This window comes from Herpailurus yagouaroundi, unplaced genomic scaffold (assembly GCF_014898765.1).
Source record: "Herpailurus yagouaroundi ecotype Mexico unplaced genomic scaffold, PumYag 142, whole genome shotgun sequence".
In the NCBI taxonomy this organism is placed as follows: Eukaryota; Metazoa; Chordata; class Mammalia; order Carnivora; family Felidae; genus Herpailurus; species Herpailurus yagouaroundi.
The window spans coordinates 17793388-17809921 of NW_024412397.1; the positions used below are offsets into that span (position 1 = coordinate 17793388).

General features: G+C 45.7%; 1 protein-coding gene and 1 pseudogene across 15 annotated transcripts in view; one reads left to right on the forward strand and one right to left on the reverse strand.

Moving 5' to 3' along the window:
* Positions 1-16534, reverse strand: part of NEDD4L (NEDD4 like E3 ubiquitin protein ligase) — a 344201-nt gene that overhangs the window by 131168 nt on the left and 196499 nt on the right. Inside the window, exon 1 of one of the 15 annotated variants that reach the window (XM_040478704.1) lies at positions 15877-16348. The exons of the other annotated variants lie outside the window; for them this stretch is intronic. The gene's annotated coding sequence lies outside the window, so the exon portion shown is untranslated. Of the gene's footprint in view, positions 1-15876; positions 16349-16534 lie in introns of those variants that run through there. 15 annotated transcript variants of the gene reach the window in all.
* Positions 13729-13847, forward strand: LOC121033257 (uncharacterized; annotated as a pseudogene).

Genomic DNA, 16534 nt, shown 5'->3' on the forward strand with positions numbered 1-16534 from the left:
GTAGATCATGGAGCGTCTTGAGAACTTTAGTCACCAAGTCTTGAGAACTTATTACACCCTGATGTCATAATTAAAAAATATCTGGGGTGCCTGCGTGGCTCAGTTGGCTGAGCGCCTGACTTCGGCTCAGGTCGTGATCTCGCAGTTGGTGAGTTCGAGCCCTGGGTCGGGCTCTCTGCCGTCAGCTTGCTTCCAATCTTCTGTCCCTCTCTCTCTCTGCCCCTCCCCCTGCTGGAGCTTTCTCTCTCAAAATTAAACAAAATAAATAAACATTAAAAAATATGTATTTACACAAGGAAGACTAGATTAGATAATACTCCATGGCTCTGAGGGTAACAGTGAGCCCCCAAAATTCCCGAGATATGCTCAGAGCGTTCTCCTTAAGAAGGCTTGAAAGAGAGCACTAGAACGGTGTGAACTCTGAGCAGCCCATTTGCAAAAGACTCCAAACAGCGAAGATTTAGCTATAGTTAATACTCTCCTGTGCCAGGGAGTGGGGGTGGGGGTGGGGGTGGGGGGAGCAGGAAGATCCGTGGTTTGGGCTTTGGGCCACCTGATACCCAAGCTATGCTACCGCCTTCCTGTGTGCCCTTGGACAAGACACCACACTTTCCTGTTTAAAATATGAGGCACTGGCCCATGAAACCTTTCAGTCCACTGCCTTTTTAATACTCTGCTTCAAACACTGTAGAGACCGTCTATTGCCACTTCTCTGAAATTCACGAATACCAGGCAACTGGTCAACACTTTCAAGGGGAGTTTTCAAAAGGCACGCAGTCAGTATTTACAGAAGGAAGATACTTCAGCTGCCTGCAGAAAAGTGGTATTTGCATGTAAGAGGTTAACAGGATAGACCGGTCTTGCCAGTCTGGAACTAGAGTGCCACTTTCACTTACTTCTTGCAGATGGAAACAAGGAGAAAAACTCTCCCTTGCATTCTACGCTATTTTGGGAGATAAGCTTTTTTTTCCATATCCATTGCAAATATGCAACTGGAACATTCTGTTGTTCTTAATGCACAGGTGGTATTGCACAGCCTCATTTGAAGGGAAACTTACTTTGTGGGCTGCTGGTGGAGGAATATGTGATCAATGCACCAGATCAGCACTGACACCAAGGCTTGCTAGGAACATCAAGATTTAGTTTGTTACTGGCATTAACCTCTTACACTAGCTGTTCCCGCCCTGAGTGCACGTCAGAATCATCAGGGTAAGCGTCCTCCACAACCCTCTCCCCCTCCAATCGATCCACGATGGGCCAGAGGATCCTTTAATGAGCCGGATAATGAGCATCAGTGAAATTCTTTGTATTCAGTCTGTATTATCCTTGGCAGATTCCATTCCACCAAGGGCCAACCTGTGAATACGCAGAAATAGCAGTAAATTAAACTAAACTAAACCTGATGAACAGTGGCTAGCCCTGGGCAGGAGGTAAATAATTCTTTCTGCTTTTAAATACCATTCTGAACGCAGGGTGGGAGATGAAAAACAGCCATTCGACAGGCTTGGACATACTTGCCTGAGAAAACCTAAGAGGGTTTTTGGAGACTCGTAAGGCAATGCCCTCCCTTCTATAGATAAATATGGTTTAATCCCACGCCTGCCTGCACGACCTGCCTCCCACTTCCTCTCCTCTTCGCCGGGGCCCCCCCCCCCCCACTTCGGGTAAACCTTCCTGCATCTGTTTTGCTTGGCAACACACACCCGCATTCCAAGAGATGCCACCTGGCCGCCGAGAGCCGATTGCAACATATTAGGCCAAACAAGAAACCTGCTCAAAAGGAAAAGCAATCTGCAGTGAGGTTTCTGGGAGCAAAGATTACTGGAATTGCAGGGCTCCACTGGGTAAGGGAGGCGGCCTGGAACCACTTCACGCCCTACCCTGCACATGACCCTTTCACGGCCATGAGACTGAGAGAACATCCCCAAGTGTGCTCTAATGGCACTTTCTGCTCTCCGAGGGCTCCATCGGCCCCTCCAAATCCAGAACCCCCCGGCCCAGGCCTTAGTGGGTCAATTCAGAGCAACGAGGATAAATTGGCTGCGGACTTCAGAACAAAGCATGGTGTCTGGTATTTCCCTCTGTTTCAACCCCCAGCATAAGAAACATTCTCTTTCGGGAGCTGAGCCAAACGGGCCTCTATTTCCTTAGCAGCAGCCTGTAAGTTCTCTCCCCATCTCACGTCTTCTCCGCGGACGTGGATCGGGTCGGTCTAAGTCCTCAAACCATCAAGGAAACACACGGTTGAACCAGAGAGCAAAAACAATGACTTCAGAAACTGGGGAAAACAGACGGACAAACCCCTGCTCCTGGACAACACCTTCTGCAGGGGCTGCCTCTCTGGGGGTGAGCCTGGCGGGATACATGAGCTATTTTAAAGGCTGTGGATCTGCTCTGTAGCCCACACATTATTCATCAATGGACAATATGCCTTATAATAAACGCAATCTGCAAATCAGAAGCAGACTCCCCGGTGCAAAACTGCAAAAATAAATCCGCCCACGCCCTGGCCTGACACAGGCAGCAGAAAGCGTCTTGAAATAACACTCGCTTGAGGAGAATAAAAGCTTCCCATTCTCTAGGCACGGCCACATGAAAATGACAGTCTAAGTACGAAGGTTTGACAGTCTAAGTACTAAGGTTGGACGAACTGCCGAGAAAATTGATGACTGCCCTTAGTATCTGGAAGAACAAAGGCTCGGAGGGGACAGCGGCACAGGCCAGAGCCCGGGCTCTGCCACCTCTGAAGTGACCCGTACTACGATGGCCTCCCTGCTCCTGCCTTGCAGCCTCAGGACGGGAGCCCTTGCCCGGCATGGTCTGCGAAGATATAAATGGGGTCACCTCACTGCACTGGTCAAGCCCCTCCTTGTGGCCTTCCACCCCCACGACCTCACAGTGGCCCTCCACGATCTGTTCATCCCCCTGACCACTCTGTCTTCCAAATCCTTGCGTCTTCTCCCCGTGTGCCCATTCTGGCTACGCTGGCCCCCATGCTGGCACATGTGGACCTCAGGACCACCATACTGGCTCTCCCTCCCCCTCCCCACCGTCTGGAATGGTCTGCTCCCAGCTACCTGCCCGGCTTGCTGAGCATCACCTCAGGGAAGCCTTCCTTGGCTTCTCTGTGGAAAATGTAAACACAGTGCTCTCTTCCCCACGGCACTGATCCTCATCTAATATACCGTATTCCTCCTTATTTTGCTCATCTGTCTCCACACTTCCTGAATGTAAACAGCATGAGGGCAAGGGGTTCTTGGGTGTGTTTGCTGCTGTATATACCTAGAACTTAGAATGACGTCTGGCAGGAAGGACCGGATGAATTCACGGCGTAAACACTGGTCTCCTCTACCGGCAACCTCACAGAGGATTTTTATCAGTCTCCAGACAGCCCAACTGGAGATTCCACCCACTTGTTCTAACAGCAAAAAGAAGTTCCATCTAGGAGACGCAGGCTTCTTAGGAATGTACAAATATTCTGATTCCATAAGTCAGAAACACAGGAGCATCTCCTTCACCCCAACATCAGCCCTAAAAGACTCCTGGCAAAACAAAGGCGCTGAAATGGAGATCATCAAAGTCTAGAACATCGAGTGTTGCTCTGCTCTCTTACCAGGACATAGATAGTAAGCGCAGAACTGCATGAACTTCATTGCCTGGACCCTTAGGTCAGGTCTGTTCTTTAATGCAAAGGTAATACTGACTGTGGGAATGGGTATGACATCAGATTTTTCTAGCATCTGCATGAGAAAAAAGAACCACGGAAACTCTTTCCCCAAAAAAGTCCTCACTAGTACTTGATTAAAAAGAGAGAGCGAGAGAGTGCACGCAGAGAAGATCCTAAACCTTTTTTTCTTCTGGATTTTTCCTTCCGGGCCCAGGAAACTTTGATCTCCAAGGTGAATGTTTTTGCTTTCTTCCAGATCCCTTTCCACAAGCCGTCTTGTCCATCAGTCACAACTACCTTGGGCTCTGGAGAGTCACAGAATGGCCTTTTCATGATTTCTGCCGTGTCATGGTCCCCAGATCAATATGTATCTTTAATCCCTAAATATGGTCCCCTTCCAGGGTTCCCCAGATGAGACCGGTAATATTGTTGTTGTTTTCTTATCTTTCTCAGTGTTCCTGGGTTAGACCAGGAGCTCTCAGAGAGGCAAACAGGCCACTTCATGGGACCCCCACCACGGTCTTTCATTTGTGGGATTCCCCTCTTCTCATCAAAAGGATCCGCTCCTTGGGGACAGAGGTATCCCCCAAAGTCTCGGCCTCCTTCACAAGTTTAAAATGTTATGTCTCAGTCTGTGAGTTTGAGCCCCGCGTCGGGCTCTGTGCTGACAGCTCGGATTCTGTGTCTCCCTCTCTCTCTGACCCTCCCCTATTCATGCTTTGTCTCTGTCTCAAAAATAAATAAATGTAAAAAAAATAAATAAAATGTTACGTGTAAAGTAAAGCATCTCCCTGCCACGACACGGTACATTACTTGTTCACTGAGCTCCCTAGAGATGCAAGTCTCAGTCTCTCAGGAACTGTCTCCAATTCTAATACTGACTAATACTGACTCGGGCATTACCTCTTAAAGGCAACAGTCTTCATTTATAGTGCCATGGGAGTTTAGGCTACTTGATTTTCAAACATGAAATACCGAAAATTTTCTGTGTAAACTGCCAAGGAATAAGCTCCAAGCTGAGTGGCAATCAAAAGTTAGGGGATTAATCCAACTAGAATGGGAACATTTTTAGAGTGCTCAATTATGTTAAATTCAGGAAGCATATTCTTGTGATGTCAGTTTTCATAAGCAAAGAATAATGATATGTACAACTTGGTTTAGCTATTTCGTAGATGTATTTACTCAAAAGAAAATTTCCAGTTTAAAAATTCTGGGTGACAAATGTACTCAAGGAAGGATCAAAGGAGCATTCATAATCCAGAAGGTCTAATGGCTGAGACCTAAATACAGCTGCGTGATCACCAAATCATTTTAACAGGAGCCAGTAATCTTAACAGGCCTTCTTTCCATCCATCCGTTCTTTGTAATGGGTACAGAGAGCAACCTCCTTAAAAAGTAGAAAATAAAAGCATCTATTTAGCAAGGCTTCTGTTTAGATTTGTAACTCCTTCTGGATTAACTCCAATGTTTCAAAACACAAGAATTCCAGTACCTATCAGTTGCCTTATCGTTAAAAAAATTTTTTTAATGTCTGCTTCTTTGTGAGAGAGACAGAGAGACAGGGCACAAGCAGGGGAGGGGCAGAGAGAGGGAGGGACACATAGAATCAGAAACAGGCTCCAGGCTCCGAGCTGTCAGCACTGAGCCCGATGTGGGGCTTGAACCCATGAACTGCAAGCTCATGACCTGAGCTGAAGTTGGATGCTTAACCAACTAAGCCACCCAGGTGCCCTTCCTTATCATTTTTAAATGCTTAAATGTATGAAACTCATTCTAAAGTCCTATCCACAAATACTACCACCAGCAACTTTGGTGTACTATTTGCAACCACAAGGCCTCCCAGTTTTATAAAATGTATTTACCTTTTTTTTTTTTTTTTTTTTTAAACACAAAAGGCACAGAGTGATGCAGCTTGGAGGGCGAGCTCTTATGTCTTTGTCGTTCATGCCTCTGGGTTTTACCACCCGCCCTGTGCCTACTTCCCAGGGCAGAGGTGGGAGAATCAGGAGAATGAGGACTCTCGCTATTTTCCTAGTATTTACTACAACTTTTGCAACGCAGACATTAACCTGTTAGCAAAATTATGTACGTACAATCACAGACACTGAGAAGAGATGCCGTGAGAGAAAATCATGTTAATCGCTAAGAAAAACATCTGTGGTTTTCCCGAGTTAATTTTTCTCACTGTTCAGAAATTTAATACTTTCATATAGCTGAGTCTACCCATCTTGGTGATTCCCTTTTCTCCTTCCATGGTTAGGAGTGTTACCATCCTTCACAGATCTGATTTTTTAACTGCTTCTTATTCCATGGTGTGGAACAATTTACATGAAATTATTGAAACCTGGATTTAAAATCTTGAGCTTATTTTAGTGCTTGGTTTAGGTTTTAGATCCAATCATTATTATTCATTTTATTTAATGACTGCATCCACGTATAAGTGAATATGGTTAATCCGCATGGTTGGAAATGGGGGTTACTTTCTGGACGTGTTTTTTGTTAAGCCAAAATGGATACAAATTCAAGCGTAAGTACTACACATAATTAATACAACGGTTCCCGTGTCACAACGTAGAGTACGGATTAGCATGTTCTTATGTCCAAATGTCATTTCAAACAGAAAGAAGGGCAGAGTGATGCTGAAAATACTCATTTCTGTAGCCCTTCTTCAGGGTAAATTCTCCCCTGCCTGTGTAAACAATTAACAGAGGCAAGGCCTATAAATCAAGCTTACTCATTCCTGTTCAGGTTATGGCCCTACGATACATTAAAAGTGACAGGCCCCACTTTAACTCCTGTTACCACCACTCAATGGCATGGACTGTCTTGGTATCTTTCTGTCCTCGACCTGACCCAGGCAGGTGCTTATAATACAAGAGCTCTGTGGAAGGGCAGAGGACAGGCAAGGAAGGAATTCATTCAGCTCAACGTTTGACGGGAAAGAGAAGAATTATTCATGCTGACGACTGCACCCCAAAGTTCTTCCACAAAGTTTCACACCAAAAAACAATCTGAAACTTGACGATCGCAATCAAGGAAATTCCTGGGCCAACACAGGAAGCCCATCACGGGCAGTCCCTTCTACGTTCAGTCTCTTGAACAAAGCCCCTCCCTGCTGATCCACTGACAAAACTCCTGGTCATCCTTCCAGATCCGGTGCCAATCTTCCCCTCCGTGACATTGATGGTTCTCATCCCCCATGACCCACAGTGTCCCATCCCGTGTGTAAGCAACCTGCCACCCGCCGCCTATGCAGGGCCCGACACTTCTGCGGGCTACGCCTCATGTCCGCTATCCTGTCTGCCATCTGGAAAGCTCTAAGAAGTGAGGCTTCCCAACCTCTTAGGTTTCTAACACCAAGTAGTAGCTGCACGTACAGAAAGGGCACGTGCAGTATTAGGAAACAATCACTTCACGCTTGTGAGATACAAAGAATGTTCTCTGCAACTGCAAAAATCATGCTCAACTTCCTCATCTTAAAGCCGAAAGGAACTGGCCGACATAATTCCTAAGGGAACACACAGCCCTCTAAGTTTATGAGTAGAAAACTCAAGAATGACTCCTGCACACGTTGGCTAGAAGTCAGTGCCGGATTACAAAATGCAGGAGCACCTCTTGCTCGTAGGATTTCAACGGAGGGTGCAGGCAGGCCCTTGGGCACACTGTGTTTCCATAAAACTATTTTTACTGCTTTGTCCTTTATATAATACCCAGGCACCCTAATAATGCATGTTAATGTGTAGAATACTGTGCCAGAATTTTTTTTTTTACGTTTTTAATAAAATTTTTATAATGTTTATTTATTTTTAAGGTGGGGAGGGAGCGCCTGAGTAGAGGGAGAGGGAGGCACAGAATCCGAAGCAGGCTCCAGACTCCAAGCTGTCAGCGTAGAGCCCGGTGCAGGGCTTGAACTTACAAACTGTGAGATCACGACCTGAGCCAAAGCTGAACCCTTAAGTGACTGAGCCACCCAGGCACCCCCCCACTCCAATTTTTTTTTTTAAGCATGGTTTCTACTGCTGTAAGAGGTTGAGTCAACTTAAATATTAAGACTGCATCAAAAGTTCAGAGTTTTGTTACAATTTAGTGTCTCTTTTCCCCCAGTGGAAAATACAATCAGTGCATATCTACTGAACTGAATCTAAAATTAAGGCATTGTCACTGATGAGGAGAATAAGAAAGAACCCCAGGGCTGTGCTGTAAGTGTGCAGGGTCAACTCAGCCAAAGTCCTTAGGGAAGGGGCAGGGAGTTGTTGGCTGAACAACAGAACTCCTAGCCAGAAGCTCCCTGCTTTGAAGAAGTGCTAGGTTTTTTGGCTGGAGCTTCAGGTACACATTTTGACATTTCTGCTGCAGCTCAGCTTTTCTATTCAATTCAAAAAAATCTGAATTTCTATTCAATTCCAGAAAAGCAGCTTCCCCCTTCCCCTCAAGAGTCAAGTATCTAATCATGTATTTTAAAAGAATATGAAAAAAAAAAAGTCAAGAAATACACATGATTATGAAAGTCTCTCGAGGAAATAGATATGACATGTGGGTCATTAAGTATACTTTAAAGGTCTATCAGTTCCGGATTGGCCTATAGAGAGAATAAGAACTGTAAATCTATCCAACTGTTTGAATCATCAAATGTTTGCTATGCCTAGTACCCTCCCTACCCTTTCTTAGCCCCCCCAGAAAGAGGTAGGTAACATGATGAAAGACCACAGGTCGCAAGCAGATTCCTCAAAATTACGAGATGAGGGCTATAAAAGCCTCGTGACTCATTCTGATCTATAACAAGTCAGTCACAAAAGCAGGCTGTGTAAATAAATTCCAGGGGCTCCGCAAGGCAGATTTGCTGGGGGAAATGCTGGTCTCGTCTCCCTGGAGTAAATCCACCCTCCGTCCCCTGCCACTTTCTGCTTATCCAGTAAGCAGAATATGGCACGGCACTTAACACTAAAATAAACACAGGATGGTTTCAAAGAATAGGCAGTCCGGGCACCTGGACGGTTCTGCTGGTTGAGCGTCCAACTCTTGGTTTTGGCTCAGGTCACGATCCAGGGTCGTGGGATCGAGCTCTGCGTCCATCAGACTCCAGGCTGCGTGTGGAGCCTACTTAAGATTCTCTCTCTCCCCCTCTGCCCCCTTCCCTATTGAGTGCTCTCTCTCTCTCTCTCTAAAATGAAACAAAAAAGAATAGGTAGTTAAGGCAGGCTTCTCAAGGAATTGATCCAAAGGATCTGAACACTAAGTGTAGCAACGGCAGTCAATCTGAAGGAAAGAGGACCCCCTCCAACCCAATTTCTGACACTTTCATTCCAGGACCCCTCCCTTCCCATTAAGCACTTGATTCCAAAGTGTCAGAACAGTTCATGGTTCTAAAACGATCAGGGTATAAAAAGCAGGCTTCTTGAAATTCAATCTCTTCCAACCTCCGTACCGAAAGCCCAACTTCCTGTCACAACGTGGTGATGCCTGGAGACCACCAAAGTGTCAACTCAGGACAGCACGGAACCGGCGAGGACGTCGACCGCTTACTTTGAGGCCACCTGTTTTCCTTGTTTTTTTTTATAGCCCTCGGGACTCCAGTTCGCCCAAATAGCTGGAGTGGAATAATAAACAAGGTTCAGAAAGGAACATTCATTGAGAACATTTATTCATCCACGATGCATAATGAGAAAAGTTAAAAATCTTTCAAGAAGCTCCATTTGCCCAGAAAAAAAATCACAGACCTCCTGAAATACAGATTATAACTAACATTTTCAACACCCTATCCCTTTAGGCCCTCTTAATCTTTAAACTGGAGCTGGGTGTATATAGCAGGTAGACTGTCGTGGGGTTCTCTTCTCTCTTGGGTAGGACACGGTTATGTTATGATGCCTGGTGGAAATCAAGGCAACTGGATGACCAAAAACAGGACATTAAACCTCTCAATAATCCCCAGGCAATTCTGGAACTCGGTTTCCAAAGCTTCTTTTAGCAATTATAGTGGAAACTTGGATATTCTGGTATTTACGCATTCGATCCATAGTTTTGACACCATCTGTCAATTTCCGGCTTTTTCCTCATTATTGCAAATGTATTGGTAGTATTATTAACAGCTAAAAAAATAATAATAAAGTCAAAGCACTTAGGGCAGTAATCTAGCTCAGCAATAATAATATGCACTTAGGGGCGCCTGGGTGGCTCAGTCGGTTGAGCGACCGACTTCGGCTCAGGTCATGATCTCGCGGTTCGTGGGTTCGAGCCCCGCGTCGGGCTCTGTGCTGACAGCTCAGAGCCTGGAGCCTGCTTCTGATTCTGTGTCTCCCTCTCTCTCTCTGACCCTCCCCCACTCATGCGGTCTCTCTCTGCCTCAGAAATAAACATTAAAAAAAAATTAAAAAAAAAAATAATATGCACTTAATTATTTTTGTTAAAAATGTGCTTCATCATGTCAAGTTGTATAAATACATTATCGTTGAGATTAGGCTCAGTTTAAAACCATCAACTGTACAGACACCCAACATTTCATTATGTTTTAAGATAATTCTTACATGCAGTAAATTGCTTCTGGTATTGTGAACTTTTAGGTAGAGGTAACAATTTTCTTATTAACATGTGTTACAAAATTATAGATTAATTTCAATGCCTAGGAACTGTGGCACCAGGCTTAGCCAAGAGAGACAGCTGCAGCATTTATGAAAACCCTCTGAAAGGCAGTATCTGATAAGGCCTATTCCCAGATACTATCCTCATTTGCATATCATACAGTGCAGGGATTTTGTACAGATAACATCAGTGTTGCTCAAAAGCCTCAACCTTTAAGAAGGAAAAGTAAACTCAACCAATGGAAAAATCACAGCAAAATGATATAAAAATATAGCGTGCCTGAAAAGCCAAAATAGATGTTTCAGAGTTTCAAAATTCAATACAGCAAATACAACTCCAAGTCCTTTTCTACAATGCATAGCTCACGAATTCGATTCTTTTCCAGGACTGTCGTCACAGGTGGTGTTAGGGATCTGGGATGCTGATTATCCAACGGCCAGAGACTCGGGACAGATGAGATGACAGCAGGAAGGACATTTCAAAGCTAGTTATTAAACACTTCCAGGTATGCCTTAAATCCATGCTGTGCCTAATACTGATCAAAAACTGTTCACAGTTAACTTAATTATCTTCCTCGGAGAAAAACCTGTGTATTACAAATACTTGGTCAAGAAGGAAAACAACCCCTACGTTAACACCAATCAGGAACTTCCACATTTGTTGTCTCTCTTTTTTTTTTTTTTTTAATTTTTTTTTTTTCAACGTTTATTTATTTTTGGGACAAAGAGAGACAGAGCATGAACGGGGGAGGGGCAGAGAGAGAGGGAGACACAGACTCAGAAACAGGCTCCAGGCTCTGAGCCATCAGCCCAGAGCCTGACGCGGGGCTCGAACTCACAGACCGCGAGATCGTGACCTGGCTGAAGTCGGACGCTTAACCGACTGCGCCACCCAGGCGCCCCTGTTGTCTCTTTTAAACCTCACCACAAACCTGTGAGCTTAACACTTTTACCCTCATTTTTCACCTATGAGCAGGCTCAGAGAGGGCTTCTGACTGCCCCCCAGACACGTCAATCAACTGCCCAAGCTGCCTCGGTGGGTCTCCAAAGCTGCCCCTCTCTCTGTGAAGCCAGTGCTGCAAGGCACCGAATGGAGACACCGTCTCCAAAATTTTCAGCAAAAACGTTACATCATTAGAAGCATTTAACTGCTTGTTTGGCTACACGGACTTTTAAATTGTGCAAAGGTATTTTTTTAAATTCCCATTACGCACAAACAAAGTGATCTGATACGCTAGTTTCCACACCTAATGACAGCATCACATACCGTCACATCAAACAGGAAAACAGCACTATTTCACACGATAGCAGGGAAGGCTGAGAGAGGCAATGCTTCTGCAATGGGATGTCAGTTACAGTAAATGAAGGCATTCTTCAAAGGTGCAGTGCTACAGAGAGACATGAGATTCCACTGCAAGCATACTTGTCTGTGTGTAAAAACTCCTATCTGTGTCAACACTGGGGGATGCGGAAACAAAACACCCATAAAAATAGTTGAAATTTTGTTACATAGTATCGGAATAGTCCCATGTGATCACATGATCACATTAAGAAACTGTTACTATATTCAAGGGAAAAAATGTTTCTAGGATCCAATCAGACGCCAAGGGAGCCGTGCCTGGGTGGCTCAGTCCGTTAAGTGTCGCTCTTGGTTTCAGCTCAGGTCGTGGGTTTGAGCCCCCCGTTGGGCTTTGCACTCACAGTGCAGAGCGTGCTTGGGATTCTCTCTCTGCCCCTCCCCTGCTCTCTCTCTCTCTCTCTCTCTCTCTCAAAAATAAACTTAAAACAACAACAACAATAACACCCAAGGGCATGAAAAGAATACTAGCTTTTTTCTTATTCGTTACACTGCTGTTGACATGTTTTTAAACAAAGGGGTGGTTTATACATCTATTCATAGGAAAGTGACACCAGCTAATACTATTGTTGAGATTTTTCTGTACAGTAAAATCATCTTCTCTAAAAGAGGTTCAAACTAAAATTACTCCCCCCCCCCAAACAGAAATAGTTGGGGTATTCCTTTGTCACTTATAGTAAAGTGAATGTTTAATCCCAACAGATTATTATTATTACACTGCTTCTGTGAAGTGTAGGTCCGCTGAGAGGGCGCACGGAAAGGCAGAGACCCTAGGGTGGAAGTAAAAGGGAAACACTCCCTTCCCTAATAGTATACGTAGTGGGTGGGAGAATATACCTGTTTTGGCCCCCCTGACCCTCCTCCCTCTGTTTCCATTAGAAACCATGTCCACAAGCAACTGGAGACAGCCTCTGAAACTTTCCAAGCGCCCAGTATATTGTTGTTACATCCACAGTGGACCTTGGACACTTAACTTAATGGGATCAGAGAACTTAGCTGGTAAAATGCTGAACCTAGTTGTGACTCTGCCTGAAACGGTGTTGAACAGGGGCACCCGACCTGGCAAACAGTGATCCTACCTCCTTGGAGAAACTTGAATACAGTTAAGCAGTCTGTAAGCAAACCAAACAACTCAAAAACTAAGAAAAGAAGCTCTCCTTTATTTTTTTAAAAAAATTTTTCATGTTTATTTTAGAGACAGAGAGACAGAGCACAAGCTGGGGAGATGAGAAAGAGCCAGACACAGAATCTGAAGCAGGCTGCAGGCTCTGAGCTGTCAGCCCAGAGCCCGACATGGGGCTCGAACCCACGAACCATGAGCTCATGACCTGAGCTGAAGTTGGACCCTTAACCGACGGAGCCACCCAGGAGCCCCCAATAAGTAAGTTCTCCTTTAAATGACTGGTTCATAATGCCACAAACAGGATAGCGCAGTTCTAAGCCCTCTGAAAGATCGTAACGGATGACTACAAGAAGCAATTCGACTTCAGTGAAAGGGTGGTGGGCCAGATGGAAAAACATCAGCGCAAGGGGTTTCCGTGTATTTTTCTTCCCCAGGAATCTAGCTGGTTAACGTTTTTTGAAGCCATGTTACATGTGAGGTTTACTCCCAATAGGATGTGTAGGAGCAGAGACACAGAAAAATGCTCAACAGGATAACCTTGTACTAAGGTCGAAGGCACAGACTATACAAGATGGGCACATTTTTAAAAGGAATCCTGAGTGGTCTGCCCAACGAAGCAAGATTTCTCATGTCATTTAAAAACCAGACTGCAAAGGATTTTAGTCAATTTCTCACGTGACCTAGTAATAAAGTACCCTTTCCACCAAAGCAGCAGATATGTGAACCATGAAAAAAGCCTGGTGGCAGCCAGACTGCAGACGTCCAAGTGAATGTTTTCCCTCAAGATAAATAAGGCCAGGGTCACTGCTGCCTATGCCGAACACCCCTGCCCGTATGAAACGCGGACAAGGTGCTGAATGGGGCCGACAGGTCTGTTACGTGACAAGTTTTGTTTTTGCTTCATAAAGAAAAAAGTTGTTGCTTAGAAAGCGCCAGCTGCTGACCAACCATTTACCAATTCAAGTATGTGAACAAAAATACACAGATATATAAAAATTCACATATGAGCTTTGCGCAGTGGCAGTATCGTAGCCAATGAGGTTTATCCGAGGCACGATTATTGCTGATTAAAAATTCACATATGAAAACCACACCTATAAAACTGTGACCAAACTTGTTCTCAAGAAAAGCTCTTTATACTAGACCTTAAGTTTCCAAATTTGAGGAAATCTGTTTCCCACTTTAATAGCCCTTTCGAGGGCTAGCCCTTGTATCAACCCATAATTTTTAGTATATTGTATTTACTTTCTAATTACATTAGAAATCTCAAGCCAAATGAGACTTTATACAAATCCCATCTAACATCGACATCTAACTACAAAATGGTTTAAGTTTTTGGCAATAGAACTGAAGAGTTATCAAAACTTTAGGAATGCAGGGGCGCCGGGGTAGCTAAGTGTCCAACTCTTGGTTTCAGCTCAGGTCATGAACTCACGGTTCGCAGGTTCAAGCCCTGCGTCGGGCTCTGCCCGGTCAGCAAAAAGCCTGTTTAGGATTCTCTCTCTCTCCCCACCTCTGTCTCAAAATAAATAAACAAACTTAAAAGGAAAAAAAAAAGCTAACTTTAGGAATGCATTTGGCTTATCCAACCTCCACTGGTAGGTGGTTCAAGTTCAGCTTGAAACTGTGTCGCCCAGTGACGCCTACAACTGTTTGACACACTTTCTTGGGATGAAGGTTAGAAGTATTGTAATATCAAAATGCTACCGAAATGTGTACAATTATATAAAAATGGTATTGGCTGAGTTCAAGACTAAGCACTTAGACATGTCCTAACAAAAGGGTTAGATATTTAAAAAAAGAAAAAAGTATGGAAGAGAACAGAAGAAGAAACATTTACATGATACCAGGAAAACTATCGTATTTGCATTTAGCATCTGATTACATCCTCAAAATGGTGACAATGTGATACAGTTTGCTTGAACAGCCAAAAACATTTCTGAACACACAGCAACAAAAGAAGATACAATCCCACAGTAATACTCAGCCATCCGCTTTGAAAAGTCACAGTGCACAGCTAAAACCCAAACAAAATGTTCCCTACATGTTTCATGACCATGTCCTCCAAACCAGTCATCCCACAAACCCGGGGGGGGGGGGGGGGAAACCAATTCAACGGACAAGGAGTGTGTTGTTGAAACAGAGCACTCAGTGGCTGGTGATTACTAGGGAAGGGAAAGCTAACTGATGCAACGCTTTTCATCCCACTATCAACCATGAAAGCTGCAGAGTCATCATTTGCTTGGTGAAGTTAGCAGCTGTCTTCCCGCACTCCATTTCACGGAAAGGGAGACCGCAGGAATACAAGAGAAACAAAGGCCAAAGTCTGTTCTAGGGCGTCTGTTTCCACAGCTGGAGACAGGGCACTCGCTATTCTACATGCAGCGTCTGGCTTAGACACTCAAGTGGCCCGTGTTCAGCTGCACGGCCACCGCCACCTAACCATTAACAAGTCCCCAGGCAGTTTTGCCCAGCCCTGGCCCATGAGCCCACCTGTTTCAAAAACACACTTCTTACTGTCCCATTAGCGTGACTACTCTTCTGCAGTACTCCTTAACGGGACAAAAACCCAAAGACAATAAATTATATAACCAGGGCCAACCCTCCACAGCAAAAAGGCCATTAAGAACTGATCAGACTTTGCATGCACTTAGTTAAGAGCCTCCACTCAAGTGTTGCAATATTCTCTCACCTTTGTTAGACCTGATTATTTTTAAATAAAACTGTTATCGCAGGCTACGCGCACAAGTGACTGGCTTTTAAATGCGTTTCCAATGTCAACACGTTGAGTCACCCGCAGATTAAAGTAATAAGTTTTTAAAATTCTTTTATTCAGAAGGTGGAAAGGGGTGGGGGTGGGGGTGCAAGGATCGTGCGGATCTTCAAAACTTCCGAAGTCAACGTTATTCGACTTTTAGGATCTAAAGAAACGGTATCTTCTTAAACGCTAGCTAATTTTATGGGCCTCTACCAAATACGGGGCTACAAATCATGATCTCAGAGCTCGGCCAGACATTGTTACATTGGCCCGAAGGAGGGAAACTCCCAGAAAGGAAGAGGATGAAGTCTGTTTTAATTAGGCTGCCGAAGGAGCCTTCTGGCTTGACTCAGTCCCTGCAGACCCGCGGTCACACCGACACGCACGCCAACTTACCGGGGCGCCAGCTACCGTGGAACCGGGGCTGCTGGCGTTATTCTCCTCGGGATTCTGGGGGGCTTCTTCCGGCCCCCGAGTCACGAGAATTCTGAAGTGCTGTTGCCCCGCGTTTTGATCCTGCCTGATCTTAAACGTGCAGCCCTGCCCCTGCGGCGTCCTTTCCACCGAGTTCGTCCTGTGGATTTCGGGAGCCCCCCTGCGGCCCCGAGGCGGCGTCTCCGGGTGACCCGGGTGGCCTCGCTCTTCCGTGGGGCTCCCGCGCTCCGCTCGGGGCTGCGTGGGGTACGAGGTGCTCCTCTCCAGCCGGATGCGGGGGTACCTCACCAGCCGGTCGCCCTTCGTGCCGGTGAAGCCGAAGTTGAAGTCACCGCCCAGCCCCGGAGCGCCCGGTTGTGGCTGCTGCAACTGGAAGACGAAGCAGCGCTTCCCAGAGCTTCCAGAAGCATCCGGAACGTGCTGCAGGGACCAGCGCCTGGGCTCCGGCGCCGAAGAGCTGCTCTGGCCGTCGGCCCCGAAGGGCGTCAGCCTCACCTGGCGCACATCGGCGCTGGAGGCGCGGTGCTGGATCCGCAGCCCGCCGCCGCCACCGCCGCCGCCGCCGCCGCCGCCACCCTCGGGGCCCCGGGCGGCCTCCTCGCGGCCTTCGCAGGCGGCG